At 36.2% G+C, this 25711-nt stretch overlaps 1 long non-coding RNA gene across 1 annotated transcript; it reads left to right on the forward strand.

The window, feature by feature from the left end:
* The first annotated feature begins 3694 nt into the window (after positions 1–3694).
* On the forward strand, positions 3695–24509 carry LOC116271989. Its single transcript, XR_004180720.1, has 3 exons — positions 3695–6452; positions 16768–16904; positions 22365–24509. It is a non-coding gene; the product is annotated as an uncharacterized LOC116271989 (long non-coding RNA).
* Positions 24510–25711: the final 1202 nt, after the last annotated feature.

Below are 25711 nucleotides of genomic sequence, written 5' to 3' on the forward strand. Positions count from 1 at the left end.
ATGATGTTGGCCTCATAAAATGAGTTAGGGAGGATTCCCTCTTTTTCTATTGATTGGAATAGTTTCAGAAGGAATGGTACCAGCTCCTCCTTATACCTCTGGTAGAATTCAGCTGTGAATCCATCTGGTCCTGGACTTTTTTTGGTTGGTAGGCTATTAAGTATTGCCTCAATTTCAGAGCCTACTATTGGTCTATTCAGGGATTCAACTTCTTCCTGGTTTAGTCTTGGAAGAGTGTAAGTGTCCAGGAAATTATCCATTTCTTCTAGATTTTCCAGTTTATTTGCATAGAGGTGTTTATAGTATTCTCTGATGGTAGTTTGTATTTCTGTGGGGTTGGTGGTGATATCCCCTTTATCATTTTTCATTGCGTCAATGTGATTCTTCTCTCTTTTCTTCTTTATTAGTCTTGCTAGTGGTCTGTCAATTTTGTTGATCTTTTCAAAAAACCAACTCCTGGATTCATTGATTTTTTGGAGGGTTTTTTGTGTCTCTATCTCCTTCAGTTCTGCTCTGATCTTAGTTATTTCTTGCCTTCTGCTAGCTTTTGAATGTGTTTGCTCTTGCTTCTCTAGTTCTTTTAATTGCGATGTTAGACTGTCAATTTTAGATCTTTCCTGCTTTCTCTTGTGGGCATTTAGTGCTATAAATTTCCCTCTACACACTGCTTTAAATGTGTCCCAGAGATTCTGGTATGTTGTATCTTTGTTCTGATTGGTTTCAAAGAACATCTTTATTTCTGCCTTCATTTCGTTATGTACCCAGTAGTCATTCAGGAGCAGGTTGTTCAGTTTCCATGTAGTTGAGTGGTTTTGATTGAGTTTCTTAGTCCTGAGTTCTAGTTTGATTGCACTGTGGTCTGAGAGACAGTTTGTTATAATTTCTGTTCTTGTACATTTGCTGAGGAGTGCTTCACTTCCAATTATGTGGTCAACTTTGGAGCAAGTACGATGTGGTGCTGAGAAGAATGTATATTCTGTTGATTTGGGGTGGAGAGTTCTATAGATGTCTATTAGGTCTGCTTGCTGCAGAGATGAGTTCAATTCCTGGATATCCTTGTTAACTTTCTGTCTCGTTGATCTGTCTAATGTTGACAGTGGAGTGTTGAAGTCTCCCATTATTATTGTATGGGAGTCTAAGTCTCTTTGTAAGTCTCTAAGGACTTGCTTTATGAATCTGGGTGCTCCTGTATTGGGTGCATATATATTTAGGAGAGTTAGCTCTTCCTGTTGAATTGATCCCTTTACCATTATGTAATGGCCTTCTTTGTCTCTTTTGATCTTTGATGGTTTAAAGTCTGTTTTATCAGAGACTAGTATTGCAACCCCCGCTTTTTTTTGTTCTCCATTTGCTTGGTAAATCTTCCTCCATCCCTTTATTTTGAGCCTATGTATGTCTCTGCGTGTGAGATGGGTCTCCTGAATACAGCAGACTGATGGGTCTTGACTCTTTATCCAGTTTGCCAGTCTGTGTCTCTTAATTGGAGCATTTAGTCCATTTACATTTAAGGTTAAGATTGTTATGTGTGAACTTGATCCTGCCATTATGATATTAACTGGTTATTTTGCTCGTTAGTTGATGCAGTTTCTTCCTAGCCTCGATGGTCTTTACATTTTGGCATGTTTTTGCAATGGCTGGTACCGGTTGTTCCTTTCCATGTTTAGTGCTTCCTTCAGGGTCTCTTGTAAGGCAGGCCTGGTGGTGACAAAATCTCTAAGCATTTGCTTATCTGTAAAGGATTTTATTTCTCCTTCACTTATGAAACTTAGTTTGGCTGGATATGAAATTCTGGGTTTAAAATTCTTTTCTTTAAGAATGTTGAATATTGGCCCCCACTCTCTTCTGGCTTGGAGAGTTTCTGCCGAGAGATCTGCTGTGAGTCTGATGGGCTTCCCTTTGTGGGTAACCCGACCTTTCTCTCTGGCTGCCCTTAAGATTTTTTCCTTCATTTCAACTTTGGTGAATCTGGCAATTATGTGTCTTGGAGTTGCTCTTCTCGAGGAGTATCTTTGTGGCGTTCTCTGTATTTCCTGGATTTGAATGTTGGCCTGCCCTACTAGGTTGGGGAAGTTCTCCTGGATGATATCCTGAAGAGTGTTTTCCAACTTGGTTCCATTTTCCCCCTCACTTTCAGGCACCCCAATCAGACGTAGATTTGGTCTTTTTACATAATCCCATACTTCTTGCAGGCTTTGTTCATTTCTTTTTCTTCTTTTTTCTTTTGGTTTCTCTTCTCGCTTCATTTCGTTCATTGGATCCTCAATCGCTGATACTCTTTCTTCCAGTTGATCGAGTCGGTTACTGAAGCTTGTGCATTTGTCACGTATTTCTCGTGTCATGGTTTTCATCTCTTTCATTTCATTTAGGACCTTCTCTGCATTAATTACTCTAGCCATCAATTCTTCCACTTTTTTTTCAAGATTTTTAGTTTTTTTGTGCTGGGTACGTAATTGCTCCTTTAGCTCTGAGAAATTTGATGGACTGAAGCCTTCTTCTCTCATCTCGTCAAAGTCATTCTCCGTCCAGCTTTGATCCATTGCTGGCGATGAGCTGCGCTCCTTTGCCGGGGGAGATGCGCTCTTATTTTTTGAATTTCCATCTTTTCTGCCCTGCTTTTTCCCCATCTTTGTGGTTTTATCTGCCTCTGGTCTTTGATGATGGTGATGTACTGATGGGGTTTTGGTGTAGGTGTCCTTCCTGTTTGATAGTTTTCCTTCTAACAGTCAGGACCCTCAGCTGTAGGTCTGTTGGAGATTGCTTGAGGTCCACTCCAGACCCTGTTTGCCTGGGTATCAGCAGCAGAGGCTGCAGAAGATAGAATATTTCTGAACAGCGAGTGTACCTGTCTGATTCTTGCTTTGGAAGCTTCCTCTCAGGGGTGTACTCCACCCTGTGAGTTGTGGGGTGTCAGACTGCCCCTAGTGGGGGATGTCTCCCAGTTAGGCTACTCAGGGGTCAGGGACCCACTTGAGCAGGCAGTCTGTCCCTTCTCAGATCTCAACCTCCATGTTGGGAGATCCACCGCTCTCTTCAAAGCTGTCAGACAGAGTCATTTGCGTCTGCAGAGGTTTCTGCTGCTTTTGCTATTGTTTACTGTGCCCTGTCCCCAGAGGTGGAGTCTACAGAGACAGGCAGGTTTCCTTGAGCTGCTGTGAGCTCCACCCAGTTCGAGCTTCCCAGCAGCTTTGTTTACCTACTTAAGCCTCAGCAATGGTGGGCGCCCCTCCCCCAGCCTCGCTGCTGCCTTGCCGGTATATCACAGACTGCTGTGCTAACAATGAGGGAGGCTCTGTGGGCGTGGGACCCTCCCGGCCAGGTGTGGGATATGATCTCCTGATGTGCCTGTTTGCTTAAAGCGCAGTATTGGGGTAGGAGTTACCCGATTTTCCAGGTGTTGTGTGTCTCAGTTCCCCTGGCTAGGAAAAGGGATTCCCTTCCCCCCTCGCACTTCCCAGGTAAGGCGATGCCTCGCCCTGCTTCAGCTGTCGCTGGTCGGGCTGCAGCAGCTGACCAGCACGGATCGTCCGGCACTCCCCAGTGAGATGAACCCAGTACCTCAGTTGAAAATGCAGAAATCACCGGTCTTCTGTGTCGCTCGCGCTGGGAGTTGGAGACTGGAGCTGTTCCTATTCGGCCATCTTGCCAGTAGGTTCAACTCTTTTCAATTCTTTTTTTTTTTTTTTTAACTCTTTTCAATTCTATGAAGTCTGAGAGAAGTGAGAAAGCCATAAAAGAAAAGTTGGAAGCTAGAAGAAATTTGTTCATGAGCTTTAAGAAAATAAGCCATCTCTATAACATAAAAGTGCAAGGTGGTGAAGCAAATACTGATGTAGAAGCTGCAGAAAATTATGGAAATGACCTAGCTAGGCAATTGTTGAAGCTGACTACACTACACAAGATATGTTCAATGTAGATGAAGCAGCCCTCTACTCAAAGAAGATGCCATCTAGGACTTGCATAGCCACAGAGAAGAAATTGATACCTGGGTTTGATGCAAAACTTCAAAGTATAGAATGACTCTCTTCCTGGGGCCTAATGCATCTTGTGACTTTAAGTTGAGGTTCAATGCTTATTGAACATTCCAAAATCCTACAGCTCTTAACGGTTATGCCAAGACTACTTTGCCTGTATTCTCTAAATGAAGCAAAGCCAGGATCACAGTACATCTGTTTACATAATGGTTTACTAAATATTTTTTACCAACCATTGAGACTCACTGTTCAGAAAAAAGAATTTCTTTCAAAACATTACTGCTCTTTGTCAATGTTCACCCAAGAGTTCTGACGGAGATATACAAGGAGATTACTGTCGTTTTCATGCTTACTAATACACTCCCATTCTGAAGCCCATGGATACAGAAGTAATTTTGACTTTCAAGTCTTATTTTTTAAAAAATACATTTCATAAGGCTATATAGCTACCATAGACAGTTATTCCTTTATGAATCTAGAAAAACTAAATTGAAAACTTTTTAGAAAGCATTTATTATTCTAGATGCCATAAAGAACATTTTTGATTCATGAACAATGTTTAGATATCAACATTAAGAGGCACATGGAAGAAGTCGTTTTCAACCCTCGTGGATGACTTTCAGGGGTTCAAGACTTCAGTGGAGGAAGTCACTGTAAATATGGTGGAAATAGCAACAGAACTAGAATTAGAAATAGAGCCTAAAGATGTGAGTGAATTGCTGCAATCTCATAATAAAATTTGAACAGATGAGGAGTTGCTTCTATGGATGAACATAGAAAGTGATTTATTTAGATGAAATCTACTCCTGGTGAAATGCTGTGAACATTGCTGAAATGACAATGAAACACTTAGAATATAATATAAACCTACTTGACAAAGCAGCAGCAGGATATGAGAAGATTGACTTCAGTTTTGAAAAAAGTTCTACTGTGAGTAAAATGCTATCAAACAGCATCATATGCCACAGAAAAATCTTTTGTGAAAGGGAGAGTGATTCCATGTAGCAAAATTTATTAGTCTTATTTTAAGAAATTGCCACAGCCACTTCAGCTTTCAGCAACCACCACTCTGATCAGTCTGAAGCCATCAACATCAAGGCAAGATCCTCTACCAGCAAAAGTGAAGGCTCAGATGATCATCAGCATTTTTCAGCAATAAAGTATTTTTAATTAAGATAGGTATATATTTTAGACATAATGCTTTTACATAGTTAATAGTCTACTCTACACTATAGTATACACATAACTTTTATATCCACTGCAAAACCAAAAAATTTGTGTGAGTCACTTTATTGTGATATTCATTTTATTGTGGTGGTCTTGAACTGGACCTGCAACATGTTTGAGATATTTGTGTATTAATATTTACAACTAATGTTGACCTAAATTACTTAGAATTGAAATGTTAACATCTGCTAAATTTTATTTTTAATAATCAGTTAAATATTAGAAAAACATCACTGAAGAAATCCTGCAAATACTCACTGCATAATGAGGAATGAATGAGATATATGTAGGTTAATAAGGAACACGTAAACAAAACCTATATAATTGCTTCTGTTGACGGAATTGGCACATTAATGGAGGGAAGGGATAATTCATATATTTTTAATTTGGATTATTTTACATTTCTCAGTATATGGCTCAGGACATTTTAATTTAAAAGAATCTAAGCATACTGGCCTTGTTTTTATTCTTTGTAGTTTCACTTGGGGAAACAACACCAATATTTTTTTAGAAGACAAACAGGGTTGCACTTAACATGGGTAGCATTCCATTAGAAATGACCTGGAAGGGAAAATAAAGAAGACACTCATGGAATGATAATATATTGACAGATGCTATACATTAGAGATAAAAACATGCCAGAGGCATGAGCAAGGATGAATTGGGATTCAGCTCATAAATAGTGCATTGTTATGACAATGGGAAATTAGTTGGAATCAAGTATTCAAGTCTCAGAGAAACAGTGCTCTAAAGATGGTCACAAATACTTCTTCTTCCTTTCTTATCTAGTTTGACCTTCTCCTTCACATTTCCCTTTTTTCCTATAAGAATCCCATTTTGCTTTTAATTTGATTTGTGCAAAGGACTAGTAAACCCTAAATACACCCTGAATTAGGTAGGATTTTTTTGTAGATAAGAATACTGGTGACTTAAACACAGTATGTACAGTAACTGCTTCTGGCCAACATTGTTTTCCCAGGCAACTAGAGTCCTAGCATACAAAGATGATTCTTCCACATTCACACACACACAAACACACACAAATCCTAAACATAGTTTTAAACTGAAAATCGAAAAAGCCATATATATTTGGCCATTCTCCCTTTGCTATAAATAAATACTTTAGGTTGGGTAATAAGAAAAGAGTTTTAATTGGCTTATGGTTTTGCAGGCTATACAGGAAACATAGAAGCTTCTGCTCCTGGGGAGGTCCCAGGAAGCTTCCAATTATAGCAGAAGACAAAGGAGAAACAGGTATGTTACCTGGCAGGAGCAAGAGAGAAGGTGGGGAAGGTGCTACACACTTTAAAACAACCTAATTTTGTGAGAACTCACTCACCACTATGAGGACAATATCAAGAGGATGGTGATAAACCAATCATGGGAAACAGTCCTCATGATCTAGTCACTCCCTCCTGGGCTCCATTTCCAACACTGGAGATTACAATTTGATGTGAGATTTGGGTAGGAACACAGATTCAAACCAATATCACCATAATTTTTGTTTGGCAGTTAAAAAAGATTTTAAATTCTTTCTTAAGTAACTGTTATTTTTATATTATATAAATAAGTGGCTAGCACTATTTCTTGAACCAAATACCAATAAATGAGAAGAAACAGAGAAGGCAATATCTTGGTGATATCCTAGGCTCTTCTTGTGCAGCACAATGGGTATGGTGGGAGGGAGTCACAAGAAGATTAATTTATAAATAAATATTTACATTGCTGGGTCTGTATAGTATCATATAATTTGATAACGAACTATCTAGAAAGTATACAGAAAGATGAAATGAATATGCCTTAAGGAGAGGAAGAAATCGCTTTCTCTTTTAGGAGCTAAGCCAAGATCTATATAGGCTAAATGTAACAGAAAGAAGAATTTACTATGAAAATAACAGAAATTGATCTGACCCACGGTGATGACTTGACGCGGGAAGAAACTGCAAATTACTTCAATAGTTTTATCCCTAGTGGATGGTTAAGCCAAAGTAGATAACATGCAGCAAAGTCTATTAATATGAACAACAATATGCTGGCAGAAAGATAGAGCAGAAAGCCTCTTAGGCCATTTTCATTATTATTCATTGACTTTAAAAATCTGTTTGATATCTTAAAAGGTCTTGAAGTTTATGAACACATTTTTCTGCAGTGTTCTAAGGCAAAAAAGAAAAGAATAAAAGATTTTTAAATAAAAAAATTGTACCTGGAAGCAATTTTAATCATTTTCTCAGCAAATTGAACATTTAGAAGTGTCTTATGGTGCAAATTAACATAATAGCCTAAGATTTGTGTGGTAGTGAAAAATTCCTGGTTCCAGAATCATAGGTCTCAGGCTTAAAGTTTACAGCCCTTAAAAGACTTGATACCCAAATTACATTCTGAGAGCATTTTAATCCCCCTCTGTTGCATGTAAGCTGTGCTATAGCCAAACAACGCAATAGCAGCAAGCACTCTGTCTTCCTTTCTGACACCCCACATATTTTCTGGAGTCCATGCTTTTGTTCAAGAAAGTTCCAGCAACTTTTATACAGCCCTCTATCACCCCTTGTAAATATCTTACAGAAAATGCTCAAACTTTAGTGACTGAAATAAAAAAAAAAAAAAATACTTTCTCCCCAAAACATGCTCTTCTTTATTCCCACTCTTGCTTAGTTATCAACAAATATTCCATTTTTTGAGTTAAAAATGCCAGAGTCTAACTGACTTCTCTCTCCTCACTGGCCACATTCATTAAGCAAGTCTTACTAATTGTTACATTTATTTGGTTGAACCTTTGGATATTTTTTCCTCAATTTCACTACCCTTCTTTCAGATGTGACACTTCACTGGATATGTATGCTGTCCATATATGATTTCATGCTATAAAAATACATTTTTGTATATACAAGCATCCTTAATAGAGAGTAATGCTTTTAATGTTTTAAGAATTTACATATATGATATCCTTTTGAACCTACATTTTAAAGAGCAAATCTTTGTTTTGTTTCACTTAACATTGTATTTTTGTGATTTATCTATGCTGACATTTTTCCTGATTCAGTCATTTGGTGTTTCATCAGATGACTAGACTATTTCCCCATTGGTGGGCATTCCATGGTGCCAATATTTCTATTACAAACTATGTCTAAATGTTTTGGCCACATAAATGAGAGTTTCTGTAAACCCTATACCTAGAAATAGAAACACTGGCCATAAGTCTTTTAAGTATTTTAAGTAACATAAGCTGTTACATTAGTTTCCTATTGCTGTTGTAACAAATTACCACAAAGTTAGTAGCTTTGAATAATGAAAATTTATTATATTAGAGTTCTGCAGGCCAGGGTCTGAAGTGGGTTTCACTGGGCCTAAATCAAGGGGACTGCGGGGCCACACTTACTCCAGAGGGTCGAGGGAAGGATCTGTTTGCTTACTTTGTCCACTTTCTGGGGGCTGCCTGTACTCCTTTGTTCCTGGTCCACTTCTCCATCTTCAAAGCCAGCAGTGTAGGATCTTCAAGTCTCTCTGATACTGACCATTTACTTGTGTTATCACATCTCCTTCTTTGACTCTGACACTCCTACCACCCTTTGAAGAGACTCCTATACGACATTGGGCCCATTTACATAATTCAGGATTATCTCTCCAGCTCAAGATCTTTAACTTAATCATGTTTCAAAGACCCTCCTGCCATTTAAAGTAACACATTCACATGTTCAACAGATTAGAATGTAGAAATAATTAATGGGACAGCATTCAGCCTACCACAGGTATAAAGATCATCAAGTTACTAGATATAATATCACTTTTTCTTCAATGCAGTTGTAGCAATTTAAGTACTGCCTCCAGTGTTTCTATGTATTCATCAATACCTGGTGTTGTCAGCTTCTCTGGAAGGCATAAAACCTGAACTAATTGCTATTACTTATAACTTAAAATTTTGATGTAATTTTAAATATACAAGAAAGTTGCAAGAATAAAATGAACTCTTGTATATCATTTACCTACATTCACCTAGTTTTAAATTTCATCCCATTTGATACTAAGGTGTAAATGCATATTTATCTATATCCCTTTATCTATAACCATTTTGGTATGTATTGCCTAAGAATAAAGATAATCTTTTATTCACTCACATTGCAATTATGTAAATCAGGACATTTAATATTGATTTAATATTAATTAATCCCCAGTCCTATTCAAATTTTGTCAGTTGCTTAATAATATAATACCCTTTATGCCTCTTGTTCCTTGATTCAGGACTCAATTCAGAATCACACGTTGCATTTTTTTGTCATCTCTTCTTAGATTCCTTTCATTTGAAAAATTTCTTTGGTCTAATATTTTGAAAGAATACAGGCCAGTTTTTCTATAGCATTTCTTTCAGTTTGGGTTTATCTAATATATCTCCATGATATTATTCAGGTTTTATATATTTTGGGCAGGAATACCTCAGAAATGATGTTATTTCCTTCTCAGTGCAGCTTATCAAGAGGCACATGATATTTTTTCCCCAAATTTAGTGATAATACATTTAGTTTCTTTTTTTTTTTTTTTTTTTTTTTTGAGGCCGGAGTCGGCGCTGTCGCCCAGGCTGGAGTGCAGTGGCGGGATCTCAGCTCACTGCAAGCTCCATACTCGGTTCCGCCATTCTCGAGCTCAGCCTCCCGAGTAGCTGGGACTACAGGCTGCCACCTGCGCCCGGCTATTTTTGTATTTCTTAGTAGAGGCGGGGTTTCATTGTTGGCAGGATGGTCTCGATCTCCTGACCTCGTGATCCACTTGTCTCATTCCCAAAATACTGGGATTACAGGCTTGAGCCACCCCTTGACCCTTACATTTAGTTTTCTTGTTAGGGTGGTTTTCTGCACTGGAATTTCTCCACCATATTATAGACACCCCAGATATATCTCAGGCTCAATTGCAGACTACCAGATAAAGAGTGAATAATGCAACAAAATTAAGTGCAATGTTTGGTTTCAGTGTATATAAATGTTATCTTTACACTATCTTGTAGTCTATTAAGTGTGCAATAGCACTATGCCTAAAAAGCTATGTAAATATTTAAATTAAAAATACTGTATTGATAAAGAATACTAATAATCATCTGAGCCTTCAGCAAGTCATAATTTTTTTTGCTGGTGGAGGTTCTTGCCTTGATGATGATGCTGGCTGACTGATCAGAGTGGTGGTTATTGAAGACTGGGTGGCTGTGGCAATTTCTTAAAGTAAGACAACATTGAAGTTTGCCACTTCAATTGACTCTTCCTTTCACAAAACATTTCTCTGTGGCATGGTATGCTGTTTGATAGCATTTTACCCAAGTAGAACCTCTTTCAAAATAAGAGTGAGTATCTTAACCACTGCCACTGTTTAATTAAGCAGGTTTATATAATATTCCAAGATCTTCGTTGTCATTTCAACCATGTTTATAGCATATTCACCAGAAACAGATTCCAATGCAAGAGAACACTTTCTTTGCATATTTATAAGTAAGTAACTCCTCATCCTTTCAATATCTGTCATGAAATTGTAGCAATTCAGTAGCATCTTCAGGCTTTACTTCTAATTCTACTTCTTTTGCTGTTACTTCCATTTCTATTTCCCTTGCTATAATCATCTGCAGTGATTTCCTCCACTGAAGTTTTGAACCATTGAAAATATTCCGTAAGGGTTGGAATCAGCTTCTTCCAAACTATCTTTATGTTAATACTTTGAACTCCTCTTATAAATCACAAATGTTATTTAAGGCATCTAGAATGATAAAGCCTTTCCAGAATGTTTTCAATTTGCTTTTCCTAGATCCATAAAGGAATCACTATCTATAGCAGCTATAGCCTTATGAAATGTATTTCTTAAATGGTAAGACTTGAAAGTCAGAATTACTTCTGGACCCATGGGCTGCAGAACTGACGTGTTAGTGGGCATAAATACAAGAGTAATCTCTCTGTACATCTCCATCCAAACTCTTGGGTGACTATGTCCACTGTCAATAAGCAGGAATGTTTTGAAAAGAATTATTTTTTTTCTGAGCAGTGGTTCTCAACAGTGGGTTGAAATATTTAGTAAGCCATGATGTAAACAGATGTGCTGTGATCCTGGCTTTGTTGTTTCATTTAGAGAACACAGGCAGAGTAGATGTAGCATAATTGTTAAGCACCCTAGGATTTGTTAAATGGTCAATAAGCATTGGCTTCAACTTAGTCACCAGTGGCATTAGCTCCTAGAAAGAGAATCAGTCTATATTTTGAAGCTTTTCATCAAACCCAGGCATCGATTTCTCCTCTCCAGCTATGCAAGTCTTAGATGACATCTTCTTTGAATAGAAGGTTGTTTCATCTGCATCAAAAATAGCTTGTTTAGTGTAGTACCTTCAACAATGGTCTTATCTACATCTGCTGGATAACTTGCAGCAGCTTCTTCATCAACACTTGGTGCTTCACCTTGTTTTTTTATGTTAGAGAGATGGTTTCTTTCCTTCATCATCGTGAATCAATTTCTGATAGCTTCAAACTTTTCTTCTGCAGCTTTCTTACCTCTCTCAGTCTTCATAGACTTGAAAAGAGTTAGGTCCTTACTTTGGAATAGGCTTTGGCTTAAGGGAATATCGTGGCTGGTTTGATCTGTTTGGAGCAGAAAAACTTTCTTCATATCAGCAATAAGGCTGTTTTACTGTCTTATCATTTGAGTGTTTACTGGAATAGCACTTTTAATTTCCTTGAAGAATGTTTTTTCATTCACACCTTTGCTATCTATTTGGTCACATCTAGATGCCTATCTTTCAGTCTATGGTGGCTTTCAACATGTCTTCCTCACTAAGCTGAATTATTTTTAGCTTTTGATTTAAAGTGCAAGATGTGTGTCTTGAACTTTAACACTTGAACACTTAGATGCTATTTTAGGGTTATTAACTAGCTTAATTTCAATATGGTTGTATTTCCTGGAATAGGGAGGCCAAAAAAGTAGGAGAGAGACAGAGAAACAGACAATCAGTGGAGCAGTCAGAACACCACAACATTTATTGATTAATTTTACCATCTCATATGGGTGCATTTCTTAGCACCCCAAAGCAATTACAATAGTAACCTTGAAGATTACTGATCACAGATCACCATAACAAATATAATAATGAAAAACTTTGAAATAGTGTGAGAATTACCAAAATGTACATAGAGTTACAGAGTACATACTGTTGGAAATGGTACCAATAGATTTGCCAACACAGTTGCCGTAAACCTTCAATTTGTGAAAAATGCAATATCTACAAAGTACGATTTTAAAAATGAAATGCAATAAAATGAGGTATACCTGTATTAATTTTTTCTTTGTAATTAGTAACTAATTTGTGGGACTGTACCATGAGATTATAGGTATTCTTTAATGAAACTTTTACTCACTAATTTTAGCATTTATGTATGAGTTTAACACCATCAATAATCCTATATTTATTAGTTGGCATTTTTATTTATATGTTCCAATTGTCCCAGATTTGGCTAGTTAGAGCCCCTTCAAACTAGCTGAAGTATATTTTTAATATATCTCCATCATTCATTAAATAATCTATTATTTTGTGGCATGAAAAAATGTTCTGGGCTCACCTTGTGCCTATGTTTGATTATTTTCTGTTCATTTTATCTTGCAGTGCTTAGCCTTAAGTACGTGATAAAATAACATTATTGAGTGTCTTGGTGATTAGTATTTATTATTCAATCCTAAATGCATTGAATACTAAAATGTGATGATGACATGAGGGAAAACAGAAAGAAGAGAATGGCAGTGATGGGGAGAGAAAATAACAATATAGAGATGGCATTGATTAGAGTTACTGTACATCTTGGAAAATGAATTTCTCTCAGTGATGTTGTCTAGGCCTCCATGTAATACCCTCTTAAATTGTGACAGTATTTTAAGTGATTGTGTTTTTATTCTTTATAAAATATGCCTGCACAGACTCACCCAGACATTTAGTCTTTGCTGTGTTTCAGTTCATATTAGTTTTCCACTGCTGGTTTAAAAAATTGCTACAAACTTAATGGCTTAAAACAATACAAATTTATTATTGTTCATTTCTGGAAGTCAGAAGTCTGAAATGGGTCTCAGCTAGTTAAACCCAACATGTCAGCAGATCAGTGGTCCTAATGAAGTTTCTAGGGAGAATCGATTTTCTTGCTCTTTCCTACTCCTGGAAATCACCCACACATTCCCTGGCCTATAGACCCATTCCTTAATCTTCAAAGTCAGCAATACCCAGCTGAGTCCTCACACTGCCATCTCTCTATTTAAGGACCTGGATAATCTCGATCATGTCCCTAAATTAAGGTTAGCTGATAGCAAACTTAATTCAATTCGGTACATTAATTATCATTTGCCATATAATGTAATATATTCAATGTTTCTGAAGATTAGAACATGGACATCTGTGAGGGACCATTATTCTACTTCTCACAGTACCCAAGACTAATAATATTCCTGCATGGGTAGAAATTGTATTTTAATGGGGGAGACGGAAAGTCAATAAACACAGACCTATGTCATAAATTTTCAAAAATAGATACATACTTGAATACAGCAGGGTAAGTATTGAGGGCAATAAAAAAGTGACTATATTATCTCCAGTTTACAAATGAAGAATTAAGATCAGGCAGGGTTAGGCACTTTTGCCATTGTTAATTTGACATTCTCTTCTGCAAGTCCCATGCTCTTTTCTTTTTAAAAAAATTTCAACTTTTATTACAGATTAGAGGGTACACATGTAGGTTGTTATACGGGTAAATTGCATGATGCTGTGCCTTGGGATCCCAAAATCCTGTCACCCAGGCTATACACATAGGCCCTAATAGGTGGTTCTTCAGCCCATGCCCCCCTTCCTCCCTCCCATATAATGATGCCCAGTGTCTATTGTTCTCATCTTTACAATCAAGTGTATTCAATGTTTAGCTTCTACTTGTAAGTGAGAACATGCAGTACTTAGTTTTTGGTTCCTGTGTTATGTTGTTTAGGATAATGGCCTCCAGCTCCATCATGTTTCTGCAAAGGACATGATTTTGTTGTTTTATATGGCTACATAGTATTCCATGGTGCATATGTATGACATCTTCTTTATTCAACCTACTGCTGATGGGCATTTAGGTTGATTACACGTTTTTGCTATTGTGAATAGTGCTACAGTGAGCATACAGGTGCATATGTCTTTAAGACAGAATGAATTATTTTCATTTGGGTACCTACCCAGGAGTGGGATTGTTGAGTCAAATGACAATTCTATTTTTATGTTCCCTGAAATATTTCCAAATTGCTCTCTACAGTGGCTGAACTCATTTTTATTCCCACCCTCAATGTATAAGCATTCCCTTTCCTCTGCAGTATCACACATCTGTTGTGTCTTGACTTTTTAATAATAGCCATTCTGACTGGTATGAGATGGTATCTCATTGTGGTTTTGATTTGCATTTCTTTGATGATTAGGGATGTTGAACATTTTTTTCATATGTTTGTTAGCAAGCTGTATATATTCTTTTGAGAAGTATCTGTTTATGTCCTTTGCCCATTTTCTAATTGGATTGTTTTTTGCTTGTTGATTTAAGTGCCTTGTAGATTCAGGCTATTAGATCATTGTCACACTCATAGTGTACAAATATTTTCTCCCATTCTGTAGGCTGTCTGTTTACTCTGTTAGCAATTTCTTTTGCTGCGCAGGAGCTCTTTAGTTTAATTAGATCCCATTTGTCAATTTCTGGTTTATTGCAATTACTTTTGGGGATTTAGCCATAACTTCTTTGCCAAAGCCTACGTTGAGAACGGTATTTCCTACGTCTTCTTCTAGGATTTTTATAGTGTTAGGTTTTACATTTAAATCTTTAATCCATCTTCAGTTAATTTTCATAGATAGTGGAAAGTAGAGGTCCATTTTCATTCTTCCCAACACCATTTATTGAATAGGAAGTACTTTTCCTGTTGCTTTTGTCGTTGTTGATTTTGCAAAAGATCAGAAGGTTTAAGGCATGCAGGTTTATTTCTGGGTTCTCTATTCTGTTCCACTGTTCTATGTGTCTATGTTTGTACCAGTACTATACTATTTTTATTACTGTAGTCTTGTAATATAGTTTGGAGTCAAGTAGTATGATGTCTCCAGCTTCGTTCTTTTTGTTTCGGATTGCTTTGGTTATTCAGGCACTTTTTTGGTTCCCAGTGACTTTCAATAGATTTTTCTAATTCTGTGAAAAATGACATTGGTCTTTTAATAGGAATAGTATTGATCTGTAAATTGCCTTGGGCAAGTATGACCATTTTAACTATATTGACTCTTCTATTCAATGTGCATGGAATATTTTCTGTTTATTTGTGTTGTCTCTGATCTCTTTCAACAGTTCTTTGTAGTTCTCCTTGTAGAGGTCATTCACCTCCTAGGTTAGATGGATTCCTAGGTATTTAATTTGCTTTGTAGCTATTGTAAATGAGATGTGTTCTGGATTTGTTTGTCAGCTAGAATGCTGCTGGTGTATAACAATGCTACTGATTTTTGTACATGATTTTGTATGCTGAAACTTTACTTAATTTCCTTATCAATTTCAGGGGCTTCATGCTCTTTTCATGATGCAGCTCTGTTTCACCATCTCTCCAGTTCCCAGGTGAAGATGGTAATGAGTCTACTCATGTTATTCACAATTGTATCTCACAACAAAACCTCAATAATAATTTGCTGTTGGTGTTATATTTCTAAGACATTCTCATCTCATATTTTTATTGTAAGCACAGAGCCAATAGAATAAAATCTTGAGATACATACTCATAAATCTCCTTTGAAAAAATTTCTGAAGTCTAACCAATAGAAGTATCTATAGCTTATAACATTTCCCATATCTTTCCATTGATTTCTTGAATGCCCTCTGAAGGTGGGCCAGAGCCATGGATAAAATATCAGTAAGCAATGGATGTCTTCTCTAGGAAAATAAGCAAGTCAAAGATATTCAAACGTGATCAGTGGCTGATATAGTCCTAAGAGGTTGTTTTTAATAACTTGGCATTTCTTTAAAATGGAGAATAATACTCAAGAAGCAGGTTACATAGTTTTCTTTGTGGTAAATTATTTTCTTCATTTTCGTGCTATTGATACTTGAGTCATTCTACTGTTGGAAAGTAAATTTCAGTGAGTTCTTATCATCACAGCCCTGTCATCACAGTCAAGGCTCTTCACAATCTGGTCCCAGTCTGTTATTTCACTTTCATTTTTATCATCATATATTCTATTGTAGACTACATTATATATTGCATCTAAATGTTTCCAGCTTCCAGTAAAGTTTTTGAATCCACACTTATCTATGAGCATGAGTTCCATAAAAACAGAGACTGTGATACTTATTTTTGTAGCATTGATACTTAGCACAAAGTCAAGCACATAAAAGAGATTCAATAGAAAAATTATGAATGAAAGGCTGAATGAATAAATTATAGATACATTATCAGAGCATTTTGACTTCTCACTAGTTATTGTTATTGTTTCTTAGATCTGTAACTGCATTTATCTCTATTAAAAATATGGAACACTTGCTTTATTTTTAGTGTCGAATTAACGCAGGTATTTCTTATTTTTTAGATTCAAAGAATTAGCCTGACTATGTCTCAAGGTGGATGACTCTGTGGAAGCTTTGAGCTGTATATAACAACCTCCTGATCATCCATTTACCTTGCTTTGGTACATTAGGACTTTAATAGAAACTGCCTAATGTGCAGGTAAGTCAGCAAGAAATGAAATATGGGTCATTTTTCTGTGGTATCAATTGAGCAGAGCAGCCAAACGTAAACCACTGAGAAATGGGAATGGTTTATGCCATTTTGCAATTTGAACTAAGTCTGAAGACTTCATGTGGCTGAGAGGTCCCAGAGTTCACTTCAGAAAGCTGAGCAGCAAATCTCTCTCCTGTAAGGGTCAAACTGATACTAATAACTCCAATCTCTAGCAAATGGAAGTACAGACTGTATTTTTCCCTATGCTCTCTAATTGTCTAACTATATCCTTCATGTACATATGTTATACTATGTGACTTTAAGTTTGTCACTTAGGTTTTCCAAACCTCGCTTAATTCATAAGACAAAAATTACACCTACTCTGGCTACTTGGCATGATTCTCTTTTAGCATTGAATAAACTATGCAGCAGAACTTGGAAATGAGTATCTCAGAGTCCTTTGGCCAACACCCAACTTCTAGTGTCTAAAGCTGTGCACCTGAGGATGCTGGAACTGTGGAAGGCTCCATTGCCTATATGTGTGCATGCACATACCGAACAGGTGGAGTGCTGACGAACTAACACTTCCATGAGCAGCTCTCCACCAATGGTTCTGCAATAATCTGTATATAAATATTCCAGTTTCCTTATACTTCAAGTCGGATAATTATGTTGCATGTTTTCTATGAACTGTGCTATCAAGCTTGGTGATCAATTTCCAGCGTTTCCAAGCAGGATCTAGGTCAAGTTATGTACCATGTTAGTTGGTATATTAGCCCATTCTTAGGCTGCTAATAAGGACATACCCAAGACTGGGTAACTCATAAAGAAAAAGAGGTTTAATGGACTCACAGTTTCACATGGATGGGGAGGCCTCACAATCATGGCAGAGGAGGAGCAAAGGCATGTCTTACATGGTAGCAGGCAAGGAGGAGTGCAGAGCGAACAGCAGGGGAAACACCTTATAAAACCATCTGATCTCATGAGAACTAACTCACTATCATGAGAACAAGATGGGGAAAACCGCCCCCATAATTCAATTATCTCTACCTGGTCCCTTCCACAACACGTGAGGATTGTGGGAACTACAACTCAAAATGAGATTTTGGGGAGGGACACAGCCAAAGCACATCAGTTGGCTTAGTAGCTCACCTTTTGTTGGGTGTTGGCTTAGTAGCTCACCTTTTGTTGGCTGTTGGCTTAGTAGCTCACCTTTTGTTGGCTGTCTTCCTTCCTTTTTATCACACTCTATCTGTGTTATCTGAATTTACGAAACTTGCCATTTACATTTAAATTCTGGTTGAGTAGAGCCTAAATAAGAGAGCCTGTACATTGTGAAAAGCTACATGAGTGAGGAGTGATATTAATAATTTTTAAAATTAATATTTTGATGAATTTAATATTCATCAACTTAAGAATGCCTTTGATAAATAAGAAACTTAAAAGGTTTTTCTTTGGTTTGGGTTTTTTCAAGAAATATAAGGAAGAGGTATGTGAAAAGATCTAGTGATAGGCAGAGTAGAAAGCAGAGCAAGGGAAGAGTCTAGCTGAGCTCAAAGATTTGGCCTAGAAAGAAAATAAGTAGAAAATAGAAAATCTGAACGAACCAATAACAAGTAATGAGATTGAAGCAGTAATAAAAAGTCTCACATGCAAGAAAAGTCCAGGACCTGATGGCTTTCCTACTGAATTCCACCAAACATTTAAAGAACAGCTAATACCAATTCCACTCAAGCTCTTCAAAAAAATTGAAGAGGAAGGAATACTTCCTAAATCATTCTATGAAGCCAGATTACCCTGATACCAAAACCAGAAAAGGACACACACACACACACACACACACACACACACACACACAGAGGAAACTACAGCTGGGCACGGTGGCTTACACCTGTAATTCCAGCATTTTGGGAAGCCGAGGCATCACGAGGTCAGGAGATCAAGACCATCCTGGCTAACATGGTGAAACCCCATCTCTACTAAAAATACAAAAAAATAAAAAAGAAAAAAAGAAAAAGAAAAGTAGCCAGTTGTGGTGGTGGGTGCCTGTAGTCCCAGCTACTCGGGAAGCTGAAGCAGGAGAATGGCGTGAACCCAGGAGGTGGAGATTGCAGTAAGCCAAGATTGTGCCACTGCACTCCAGCCTGAACGACAGAGTGAGACACTATCTCAAAAAAAAAAAGGAAACTACATGCCAATATCACTGATGAACACAGGTGCAAACATCCTCAACAAAATACTAGCAAACCAAATTCAACAAAATATTAAAAAGATCATTCACCATGATCAAATGAGATTCTTCTCAGGGATGCAAGGATGGTTCAAGATATGTAAATCACTAAACATGATACATCACAAGAACAGAAACCATATGATCATTTCAACAGATGCTGACAAAGCATTCAATAAAATTCAACATCCCTTTATGATAAAAACCCTCAATCAAGTATAGAAAGAACATACTCAAATCACTAAAAGTTATACATAACAAACCCACAGGCAACATTATACCCAATAGGAAAAAAATGAAAGCATTTCCTCAATTACTACTTTTATTTAACATAGTACTGGAAGTCCTGGCTAGAGCAATTAGGCAAAAGGAAGCAATAAGGTATCCAAATTGTAAGGAAGAAGTCAAATTAGCTTTGTATGCAGACAACATAATATTAGAGTTTAAAAAAGCTAGACTTCAATAAAATACTCTTAGAACTGATATATTAATTTAAAATTGCAAGATACAAAATCAACATACAGAAATCAGTAGCATTTATATATACCATCAGCGAACAATGTGGAAAAAAAGCAAGAAAGCAGTCTCATGTACAGCAGCTACAAAGAATATAAAATGTATAGGAATCAATTTAATCAAAAAGTAAAAGATCTATACAAAGAAAACTATAAAACACTGATGAAAGAAATTGAAGAGATTACAAAAAAAATGAAAGAATATTCCATGCTTGTGGATTGGAAGAATTAGTACTATTAAAATGACGATAGTATCCAAAGCAATTACAGATTCTATGCAATCCCTATCAAAAACACCACTATACTATTCCCAGAAAGAGAAAAAGTAATCCTAAAATTTATATAGGCCCACAAAAATGCTAGAGTGCCAAGGAAATCCTAAGCAAAAAACAAAGCTGGAGGCATCACACTACACCTGACCTCAAAATATACTAAAATGCTATAGTCATCAAATCAGCATAGTACTGGAATAAAAACAGACACATAGACCAGTGGACTAGAATATAAATGCATGCATTTAAAGCCGACTGATTTTCAACAAAGGCACCAAGAACATACAATGGGGAAAGGACACTCTTTTCAATAAATGATGTTAAGAAAACTAGATAACCAAATGAGAAAAAATAAAACTATATCACTACCTCTCACCAAATACAAAAATCACATCAAAATGGATTAAAGACTTAAATCTAAGGCCTCAAACTATGAAAGTAGTAGAAGAAAACTTTGGGGGAGTGTTCCAGGACATTGGTCTGATCAAAGATTCTTTTGTGTAAGACCTCAAAAACACAGACAACAAAAACAAAAATAAACAAATGAAATCACATTCAGCTAAAAATCTGCACAGCAAAGGAAACAATCAACAAACTAAAGAGACAACCCCCAGAATGGGAGATAGTATTTACAAATTAGCCATCTAACAAGGGATTAATAACAAGAATATATAAGGAGGTCAAACAACTAAATAACAAAAAAGTAAGTAATCCAATTAAAAAATAAGCAAAAGATGTGAATAAATGTTTCTCAAAATAAGACATATAAATGGCCAACACATATGAAGAAATGCTCAGCATCACTAAGCATAAGAGAAATACAAGTCAAAATCACAATGAAGTATCTGCTCACTTAATTAGAGTGACTCTTTATCAAAAAGGCAGAGGATAACAGATGCTGGTGAGGACATGAAGAAAGGGGAATTACTAATATTGTACACTGTTGGTGGGAATGTAAAATAGTGCTATGGAAAACAGTGTAAATGTTCCTCAAAAAAATTAAAACAAAACAAAAAATCTAAAATTAGTGCTATAATACAATGCAGCAATTTCACTACTGGGTATATATCCAAGAGAAAGGAAATTACTATATCAAAGAGGTATCTGCGCTCCCACGTTTAGCACTATTCACAATAGCCAAGATATGGAATCAACATAAGTATCCATTAATGGGTGAGTGGATAAAGAAAATCTGTGTATACACACAATGGAATATTATTCAGATATAAAAAATAAAATTATGTTATTTGCAGCAATGTGGATGGAACTGGAGATCACTAGTTAAGTGAAATAATCTAAGCACATTGCCACTTATATGTGGGAGCTAAAAAAGTGGATCCCTAGAAGACAAGGAGTAGGTTGGTGGTTACCACAATCTGAGAAAGGCAAAGGGGGGATAAAGAGAGGTTGATTAATGGGTATAAATATGCACTTAGAAAAAATAAGACCTGGCATTGGATAGATTAGTAGGATAACTGAAGTTAGTATTATTTAATTATATATTTCAAAACAGCTAGAAAATAATAATTTGAATGTTCCTGGCATAAATAAAAGATAAATATTTAAGATATAGATTTTTCAATTACCTTGTTTTGACTATATGAATGTATCAAATTATCACATGTACTGTGAAAATATGTACAGGTATGGTATGTAAATAAAACTTAAATAAATATTTTTTTAACAAAGGATTTGGTCTAAGGGCAGATCATCAGACTTCAGCTCAGAAAAACATTTTTCAAATCCAGTAATGAGCTCTGATTCATTAATGCAACTGAGACAAAGAAAGGAAAGGTAGTAAATTGTATTTCAGTCACATTCCTATGTGAGAACACACCCATAGCATAGAACCTTAACTCTAAAAGAGATCTTATCAACTCATACCAAATTACCTTTGTAACCTGTTTTTCTGACATTTCTGATGGATTGATTTTCAAAATTGTTTCAGAAGAACAATTTGAGAAGGAAAATAATGATACTGTTAGATTATTGCCCATAAAATAAAACAGGAAGCCATGAGTTACTATTGATTAAACAGTTTAAATAAAAACAAATAGTAGGTTACAGACAGGTCTTCCTTAAAGTAGAATTCCAACTAATAAATCTAGAAGGAATGAAAGAAATGGAATAATTGTTTCAGCCAAGAGTTAACTATAGATGTTAGGCAAAGGCCTTATGAGAAAAAAAATATTTATACAGTTTTTAAGTATCTCCCTATATGTTACTTATTAATCATAAACCAAAATGTGGTAACTTTTAAAGTGGAGAAACTTTTAGACATCACCTTAACTTCACCAATAATGAAACATGGATATCCCCAGCCTAGGACAAGCAGGATGTGCTGAGAAGGCACAGCGTTGCTTCTGTGGTACTCTTACAAAAATGCATAATCATAAGAAAACATCAAACTAAGTCAAACTAAGAAACATTTTACGTATTATCTCTCCAGTAATCTTTCAAAGTGTCAAGGTTATGAAAGACAAATGGTCAACAGAGGAACCCTTCCAGATTGAACGAAAGTAAGAAGTCACGACAACAAAACGCATCCTCTGACCCTGCATTGGATCCTGGGTCACTATAAGGACATTTATTGGTCATTTGGAGAAATTGGTCTGTAGATTTAAGTATTAATATTGTATCAAGGTTAATCACTGATTTTTCAATGAACTGTAGTTATATAAGATGTTAACACATGGAGAATCTGGATAAAGGGTATAAGGAATTCTTTGTACTATTTTTGCAACTCTTTTAATGTCTAAAATTGTTTCAAAAATACAATTTAAAAAATAATTTAAGAAAACTTCTAAAATAGACTCCTCAGGGAGATCCACATGTTCCTAAAAACTAATTCAACCTCAGATTTCAAAACAAGGCACCAAAATTTAGAAATAACATCATATTTAAGAGAAATTGTCTCCTTAAAATATTTTTATGTTGCTTTAGCTTCTTTAAAGCATACAATATTTTGTAGAAAATCATGTTTGACAAGGACTTATAAAACCAGTTTCTCTCTAACTCTACCACCTGAGTACATTTCATCGTATGTCTCTTCATTTCCATTTTCTTCTCTGAAAAAAAGATAAAGATAAAAATCATCTGTACCCTGAGATCTCACAAGTTAACATGAACAAAGACAATCAAACTAGTTGTAATGAAAATCCTATAAAACAGCTCTTTCTATCTTCTGTTGACTCAGGTTCAATATCCCATTGTGAATGAGTAAAAAACAAGATCTAGTATTTTTCTTTAAAGATGACTTATTTTGAAATATGGTTACGTGTTTCAATATGTTTCTTTCTATTGAGGCTGAATTTTTTTAACCTCAAAACTTTCTCTTTTCTCAAGAGGTTGCCTTTTAATTATGTCCCCTCTTGATCTAAGGTCTTTCTTATTTGTTTAAATGTTATTGTTTGGACCTGTGTTGATTGCTCCTGTTCAATTGCAGCATTAGTATTTGCTTAGATCTACAATGAATTTATATTCCTGTTGCCTTGAGGACATTCACTGGAAACATCATGTTGTGCATGATGGAGGTTCTCCTGATGAAAAGATTCACAACAAAGAACAAATTAATTTTTTGTAACAATCAGTGGCATGATCCAACACATTTTCCTATTCCCTTTGCTGTTCTATTCTTTTCGTCTTCCGGCTCCTGATTCCTTTCATGTAGAAAGTGGACTGTAGTTTATTTTAAAAGAAATACTCTGACTGTCTCCTTCTTGTCTTAATTAAAACAAGGACTTTAGCTCATCTGGAATCGTAATCTGGTAAACAGAAAACATAAAGAATCAAGGGAGACCTATCTTTCCTGAAGCAAAAGAGAAATGGATCCTCCCAGCTATAAGACGGATCTGTATTCCAGTCAACTCCTTTACTCTTATTTTTACACACACACACACGCGCGCGCACACACACACACACATATCATATATGCATGTTTGAGATTTGTTTTGTTGTGTTGTGATTTTCACAATAAAGGTTATATTATGAATCCACAAGGAATAATTAAATTATTTGTGGGTTTATCCTGCACTAACTTTTCGGTTGTTATTAATCTTGTTTAGCACCTTCCTTTATAGTGCATAGAGACTGTAGAAATAAAATATAGCATTACTAGGACATTGTTCTGCATTTGAAACAACACAAGGGCAGCCAAGCTGACCTGACATGGCCAATTTACCTAGCTTAGTTTGTCAGAGTGGGTTTGCATGTTGAAAATGGTATACTCAACTCAGAAAACTATATTTCCTCCCAAAATACATATTTGGAATCCCTATGCATTACTAATTATGTGCCAAGTGATATACTCCCTAAATTGCTATAAGAAAGTCAAATGACCCATGGTTCTGAAGAATTTTGGGTGGAAGGAACTATACATTGAGAGCATAAAGTCTATCCTCTTACTATAATAAAGGAAAGAGGTTTCTATCTTCAGTGCTATCTGGAAATTCTTGAATTGCAGTACTCAAAAGGACGCATCATTATTTCATATACATTAACCAATGACTACAAAAGCTTAGGATATGTTATATATACTTTTTCTTTTCTTTTTTTGTTTTTGAGATGCAGTCTCGCTGTGTCGCCCAGGCTGGAGTGCAGTGGCGCGATCTAGGTTCACTGCAAGCTCCGCCTCCCGGGTTCACACCATTTTCCTGCCTCAGCCTCCCAAGTAGCTGGGACTACAGGTGCCTGCCACCACACCCGGCTAATTTTTTGTATTTTTAGTAGAGACAAGGTTTCATCATATTAGCCAGGATGGTCTCGATCTCATGACCTTGTGATCCGCCCGCCTTGGCCTCCCAAAGTGCAGGGATTACCGGCATGAGCCACCACACCCGGCCAGGATATGTTATATTTTAAATTAATATGCATTAGGATGACACAGTAGGGGTAACACTTGTTGCTTGGAAATACAGCTTATCATTTTCAAGTTTCCTATTTTTTCCCCCAAAGAACTAATATCATCCTTAAAACACAGTAAATACCTCTTTCAAATACATATTTCTAGAAAAAGCTCATATGTCTTGATAGAACCTGTCAAGGGAAATAAGAGAAATGGAGAAGAGGAATTACAAGGAAAAAAATGAACATGGAGAGTCTGAAAATCTGTTCAATTTAGCCATCAGCAGCTTCTTATTCACCATGGGCCAAGAAATTGTCTTACATTTTATTATTTGAATGAGAAATTAGAATAATTCTTTCTTTACTTATAAATATTCTGAGAGTGTAGGTTATTTGTGTAATGATCTTCACTAAGATCCTTTCAATATTTCCTTCTGCTTGATTTTCACATATGTGTGCTAACATTATTATAGGAAGTTCTACTAAATTAAAATATTGTTACGGCTAAATGTTACAGGTGTTACATTATAATTCATGATAAAAGGTTATTCATTGGTTCAAGGTTCTGTTAGCACAATCTTTCTGCCTTCTTGACTAAGAAGTAACAGTGTTTTTTGGCTCTATAATAGTGACCTAATTGTTCATTTTCCTAATGCTTGCCCTGAGAAGAAGACGTAAAGAACATAGTGGCAATATTTTCTCCTTCCTAGTTAAATAAAAAGAGGAAGGAAGAACAGTGTATTTGAAAAAGCTACAATTGCAGAATTAGAAAAACTGAGTTTCAGATTCATCTGCTGTTTCTATACATCATTCAGAAAGTGATTTCCTGTTTCTGAACCTGTTTTCTTTAACTGTAAGATGGGGATAATAACAATTGACACTGTCTTCTAAGGATGTTGTGAGACTCAAATGTGATTGTGTATGTGGTCACACGTGTACATTTTAAAGTGTAGG

This window comes from Papio anubis, chromosome X (genome assembly GCF_008728515.1).
Source record: "Papio anubis isolate 15944 chromosome X, Panubis1.0, whole genome shotgun sequence".
In the NCBI taxonomy this organism is placed as follows: domain Eukaryota; kingdom Metazoa; phylum Chordata; class Mammalia; order Primates; family Cercopithecidae; genus Papio; species Papio anubis.